The sequence below is a fragment of the Anabrus simplex genome, chromosome 1 (assembly GCF_040414725.1).
Source record: "Anabrus simplex isolate iqAnaSimp1 chromosome 1, ASM4041472v1, whole genome shotgun sequence".
NCBI classification, from domain to species: Eukaryota; Metazoa; Arthropoda; class Insecta; order Orthoptera; family Tettigoniidae; genus Anabrus; species Anabrus simplex.
In genome coordinates this window covers 1,026,808,146-1,026,814,833 of record NC_090265.1, presented here as the reverse complement: position 1 = coordinate 1,026,814,833, position 6,688 = coordinate 1,026,808,146, and the positions used below count along the sequence as shown (strand labels likewise).

The 6,688-nt window shown below is 44.8% G+C and overlaps 1 non-coding gene across 1 annotated transcript; it reads left to right on the top strand.

The window, feature by feature from the left end:
• Window positions 1–365: 365 nt before the first annotated feature.
• Window positions 366–437, top strand: TRNAP-AGG (transfer RNA proline (anticodon AGG)). The gene has a single exon. It is a non-coding gene; the product is annotated as a tRNA-Pro (tRNA).
• Window positions 438–6,688: the final 6,251 nt, after the last annotated feature.

Here is a 6,688-nt window from a genome sequence, read left to right as displayed (position 1 = left end):
ATAATTCTAACCTCTAAAATGATTGTGACATGTATAACACGTATAAATGTAAATTTTGATGTCTTACGTCAGGTTATCAGACTAAATATAACAAATACTGATAGTTTGTATTAATTGACATTCTATTCTTTATTGAAACAATATCAGCACTCTCCATCATCTACTTGGCAAAATCATGGCGGCTGGAATGGACTTGGCCACACTATATATACAGTCAATGTACTGGCAAGTAACCAGCTCCGCCATCTAGCGCAGCTTCCATTACCTCATTCATTACGAACTTCGAGAGCGTGGCACACTCGATGGCCGTGCGACACACTTTCTCTACTCCTTTTAAGATAAAGTAGTTGCGGCCATGCTTGCCTGGCTCGTTGGTCTAGGGGTATGATTCTCGCTTAGGGTGCGAGAGGTCCCGGGTTCAAATCCCGGACGAGCCCTGTATTTTTTCAATTGAGCAATAGATGCACTTACTTCCTTGAAGCTGTAAACGACCTGGTTTCGGGTTGTTGGTTCAAGAGATGAATGAAACTTATTCTTTCTAATCATCTTGACATTTTCCTCAATTTCTTGAGGGTAGCACCTTGAGTGCATTTGGTACAGTTTTACGGCCGATTGCCCTTCATGTGAAGAAAAGCATTCACCATTGCGTGTTTCTGTGGTGGTTGGTAGAGTAGAATGCTGTGTGTACTGGAACGAACAGAAATACTCACTCTGCGAGCAAGAGGAACTAGCGATACGCAGTGGATGTGCGGTTTGGGTCACATAGTTATCAGCTTATATACGGGAGATGGTAGGTTCGAACCCTACTGTCGGCAGCCCTGAATATGGTTTTCCATGGTTTCCCATGTTCACAACATGCAAATGCACGGGATGTAAATTAATTAACCTCTTAAGGGACAAATTACTTTTTCTCTATATTTTGTTGAGGAATATTTGAATGGTAGGAAATTAAAAGATCCGCCTCTGCGGCGGAGTGGTTAGTGTGATTAGCTGCCACCCCCGGAGACCCGGGTTCGATTCCCGTCGGTGCTACGAAATTTGAAAAGTGTTTCTAGAGCTGGAACGGGGTCCACTCAGCCTCGGGAGGTCAATTGAGTAGTGGTGGGTTCGATTCCCACCTCAGCCATCCTCGAAGTGGTTTTCCGTGATTTCACACTTCTCCAGGCAAATGCCAGGATGGTACCGAACTTTAAGGCCACGGCCGCTTCCTTCCCTCTTCCTTGCCTGTCCCTTCCAATCCTCCCATTAAGCAACAAGGCCCCTGTTCAGCATAGCAGGTGAGGCCACCTGGGCGAGGTACTGGTAATTTTCCCCAGTTGTATCTCCCGACCCAGAGTCTGAAGTTCCAGGACACTGCCCTTGAGGCGGTAGATGTGGGATCCCTCGCTGAGTCCGAGGGAAAAACCAACCCTGGAGCGTAAGCCGATTAAGAAGAACAAGAAAATGGAAATTAAAAAATCAACAGTTTGTCATACTTTTTTTTTTGGAAACATAGGTGTTACACACCCTATTTTGCAACTTATCCAGTTTGTGTGGTTGTAAACCAATTCAGAGAGTAATTATTATCCTAAAAATGTAATGGCCACATATGTGCCAATCGGCCTGGAGAGGTAAGAATACGACTACGGTCCTTCTTTGATGAAACAGGAGTCTCGTACACTGCACCCTTGATAGTACCCCACACAAAAAACGTCTTTGACATGCTTTGCTTTTCGTCTTTGTTATTTTGAATTACGCCTTTGTGGACTCCAGCTTCCCGTTGTTGTGACAGAGCTCGATAGCTGCAGTCGCTTAAGTGTGACCAGTATCCAGTATTCGGGAGATCGTGGGTTCGAACCCCATTATCGGCAGCCCTAAAGTGGTTTTCCGTGGTTTCTCATTTTCACACCAGGCAAATGCTGGGGCTGTACCTTAATTAAGGCCACGGCCGCTTCCTTCCCACTCCTGGTCCCTTCCTGCCCCATCGTCGCCATAAGACCTATCTGTGTCGATGCGACGTAAAGCAAATAACAAAAGCTTCCCGTTGTTAAAAGACCTCTGTAGATGTTGAATATTGTATAAAGAGAAGGATCTTGTCGATCAAGATATCGTTCCGTGTAAACTGGTACCGATTTTACTGAGATTTTAGGGCACTCAGAGTACAGCAAAATTATGTCCGGTTTTCCTTTTTCTCTGTACGATATTGCAAGTGCAGTAACAGTTAGCCGTATTACTGCAGAAGAAGACAACAACATAAAGCAAGGCATTGTACCATGTGCCTGACAGACACAAAACTACACTGCTTATGCACACGTCTCAGACCGTGCCCCCACTTCCAAAGTACCAAACGGGATAGCAACTCCGTTATCGACAAGTTTGCGCTTAGTTTGTAATTTGGCAAGGAACATTCCTTTAAAGAAATCATTTGTTTATTGAAAGGAGTATCCTCATAGATTACAAGAGTGCATTAATTCTCTCAATTTGTGAACCCCCTATGCGAAAGTAATAAACTTAAGTCAGTTCTTCAAATCGTTTTTCCATATTCGATTTCAAGTCAAAAAGTTAATTGACCGGGCAAGTTGGCCGTGCGGTTTGGGGCGCGCGGCTATGAGCTTGTTTCCGGGAAATAGTGGGTTCTAACCCCACTGTCGGCAGCCCTGAAGATGGTTTTCCGTGGTTACCCATTTTGACACCAGGCAAATGCTGGGGCTGTACCTTAATTAAGGCCAAGGCCACTTCCTCCCCACTCCTAGGCCTTTCCTATCCATTCGTCGCCATAAGACCTATCTGTGTCGGTGCGACGTAAAGCCAGTTGTAAAAAAGTTAAATGGAAAACATTAGCGGCAATCTGTAATTAGACTGCAAGTGTCATACGGTTTTTACATCACATTTGTTGTTTATGGTCTGTGGATTGTGGCTCCGTGGTGTAGGGGTAGCGTGCCTGACTCTTACCCGGAGGCCCCGGGTTCGATTCCCGGCCAGGTAGGGATTTTTGCCTGGATCTGAAGGCTAGTTCGAGGTTCACTCAGCCTACGTGATACAATTGAGGAGCTATCTGACGGTGAGATAGCGGCCCCGATCTAGAAAGTCAAGAATAACGGCTGAGAGGATCCGTCGTGCTGACCACACGACACCTCGTAATCTGCAGCCCTTCGGGCTGAGCAGTGGTCGCTTGGTAGACCATGGCCCTTCGGGGCTGTTGCGCCATGGGGTTTGGTTTGGTTTTGGTCTGTGGATTGAATATTGTTATTGCTAGAGTGTATAGCATGTGCTAGTGTTACGGCGTTATAAACGGGTAGCCGAATTTTGGAATACATTGTAGTTTTCATACCGAATTCTCGACATTTGGTTGCCTGAAGAAGAATGATTACCTCGGACCTAGTAGTGGATATTCCACATACCTTGATAATGAATACTGTAGTGTATCTGAGTCCTCATCAATCTGTACAAAGCCGGGCTGAGTGGCTCAGACGGCTGAGGCACTGACCTTCTGACCTCAACTTGGCAGGTTCGATCCTGGCTCAGTCCGGTGGTATTTGAAGGTGCTCAAGTACGCCAGCCTCGTGTTGGTAGATTCACTGGCACGTAAGGGAACTTCTGCGAGGCTAAATTCCGGCACCTCGGCGCCTCCGAAAACCTTCAAAAGTGCAGTTAGTGGAACGTAAAAACAATAACATTACTTTATCTGTATAAAATATATTGCACGTTAAGTCACTATATTTCCCGACCTGGATGAAAAATATAAATGCATTTTAATAAACTGTAGAAGCTACAACATATCGGAAGTTTAAAGTATCTTGGCGGTGGTGATGCTGAATATGGTTTTAAGAGGATGTACAACTAGGCAACCATCCTCTATATACTAACATTAATCACAGAAAAATAATGAAAGGGATTCGACACTTCGGAAGTAAATGTATCGGTAAGAAGGACAAGGACCACGAAGGGCATGAAAATGTAGGCCTCGAGTGCTCTACTACCATCGGAGTCGGAAAACAACAAGAGTTGACCAATGGAGGTCGGATAGGATAGATGCAAGTGAGAAGCCGGGCACAAGTAACTGGAAGCAATGCCAGGACTCAACTCCGTGGTCGCCAACCCACGCTCCCATTTTAAGACGCCCCTTTTTAGTCGCCTCGTACGACAGGTAGTGCATACCCTGGATTTATTCTGCCACCCCCACCTACAGGCTGTTTAGTTGTCTTGGTCAGCAGCCCATCGTACATATATATGGTAAGTTTGACTAACAAACTTTGAAGATATATTATTTGCTCTTGTCCATGTGAGACAGACTATATTATTATACTTTCCTATTATTTTCTTCGAGGCAAAATGGGAAACTATAGAAAAGAAAAATTACAGGATAGGTGAAAGTTGGGTTTAAGACAGTTCAGTTTTCGTGTGTATTTCCTGGTACTGAAATTCCTGTAATGTAATAATAAGCAGAAAAGTCTTTATATCTAAACAATGTATACAGAGTCTTTAAATAATTAAGTTGTCTAAGATACAATATGGCAGTTAAGGATATAAGAAAACTTACCATGATGATAAGGGCGAAACGTTGCGCATTCGTGAGCCTTCACTTGCCTCGAGTGTCTCTTTATTTTATGTTGAGAATTATTTCCCATTTGCACCTCCTTTTGAAACAATAACCACTGGCACTTTCCTTTTATGATACTTCCAAAAGAAATTTTAGTGTTGCTTTATTTCCTACCAGAGGCACTTACTGTATATCAATCAGCTGACCTCCCGAGACTGAGTGGACCCCGATCCAGCCTTCGTGCCACTTTTCCAATTTCGTGGCAGAGCTGGGAATCGAACCCGGCCTCCGGGATTGGCAGCTAACCACACTAACCACTACATCACACAGGCGGTGAGTTTGGACTTGAGAGTTCTAAGTCTTGTTTCCATCCGTTTCTGAACGTGCCCTATGTACTCTAATTTCTCTATATTTACATCACTGCTTGCTCCATCTGCATCCGATGGCTGCTTATACTGCCTGTTCATTACAACATTTTAACATCGCACTAAATGAAACACTCCGTTTACAAATACCCACAGCAGATGGCAGCACCAACCGGCTCCAGACCTGTCGGAATGAAATAGCGGGAAATAGGATACTTGTTTTCAATGAAAATGGTGTACTGCTGCGTGCCTTTCTGCAAGTCAAAGAAAGGGAAACTAGAATGCCGTTCATTCCATGAAATACCTTCAAGTACACAATTGCGTCGAAAGTGGTTAAGTATTATATCCAGGGAAGGAAACAGCAAGGGAAGTAAATTGATTCATTCTGATTATTCCGTGGTTTGCAGTCTACATTTCGTAAATGACGGTTTCAAAGTGACCAGCAAAACGCGAAAATTAAAAACAGGATCTGTACCCAGCCCTTTTCCTGATTATCCAGCTTATAAACAACCGCTAATTTCAGCGATGATTAAGAGAAGGGATTCAAGCTCAGAGACGTCTAACAAGAGCTCTTCAAACAGCATCGCAAAACAAGCGTTATATAAGGTTTTAAGTATCACATACTAAGTAATATAATTTCTGGGGACACTTGTACTGTTAATGTGACGGTAAAAACCAGAATAATAGGCTGTCATAGATTCCATTATCCGCCTCTGTGGTGTAGTGGCCGGAGACCCAGGTTCGATTCCCGGCTCTGCCACGACATTTGAATAGTGGCACGAGGGCTGGAACGGGGTCCATTCAGTCTCGGGAGGTCAACTGAGTAGCGGTGGGTTCGATTCCCACCTCAGCCATCCTGAAAGTGGTTTGTCGTCGTTTCCCACTTCTCCTCCAGGCAAATGACGGGATGGTACTTAACTTAAAGCCACGGCCGCTTCCTTCCCTCTTCCTTGTCTATCCCTTCCAATCTTCCCATCCCCCCAAGGCCCCTGTTCAGCATAGCAGGTGAGGCCGCCTGGGCGAGGTACTGGTCATCCTCCCCTGTTGTATCTCAACGACCCAGAGTCTGAAGCTCCAGGACACTGTCCTTGAGGCAGTAGAGGTGGGATCTCTCGCTGAGTCCGAGGGAAAAGCCAAGCCTGGAGGGTAAGCAGATTAAGATTCCATTACGGGTCGTTTGCTAGCAGTATAAAATCGTGTCAATATACTGCTCTTTTTATTACTATTATCATTTACGCAAGTAGGGCCTATTTAGTTGTTTCGGTTTTACAGTTATAGCTAAACGTATGTCAGGTTCTCTCCACCGATGGTGCTAACGTTATCCACAAGCAAAATTCAAAATTTTCTGCCTCAGTATTATCTCCCGGACTTGACGAAACAGAACCAGTGTTACTCTCTGAGTATGTCCGACTCGTTGGCTGAATGGTCAGCGTACTGGCCTTCGGTTCAGGGGTCCCGGGTTCGATTCCCGGCCGGGTCGGGGTTTTTAACGTTAATTGGTTATTTCCAGTAGCTCGGGGGCTGGGTGTGTGTGGCGTCTTCAGCATTAGAAATTATCTGAGGTAGGGCCTTCATCTTCACAGACATGCAAGTCGCCTAATAGGCCGTCTATTATTATTCCCTGAGTATGTATTTGATTTACTGGAAGATTTTTGTGAGCCCCCTGAGTCAGTGTGTGTCACTTAGGAAACTGCTTACCTGGCCATTAGTGTGTGGGTATTTAGTGCGTGTAATCGAAGAAAAAAACGAATGCAGCACGTGTTTGAATAACGTTTCCACCTCATTTAATGCATCCCCATTGATG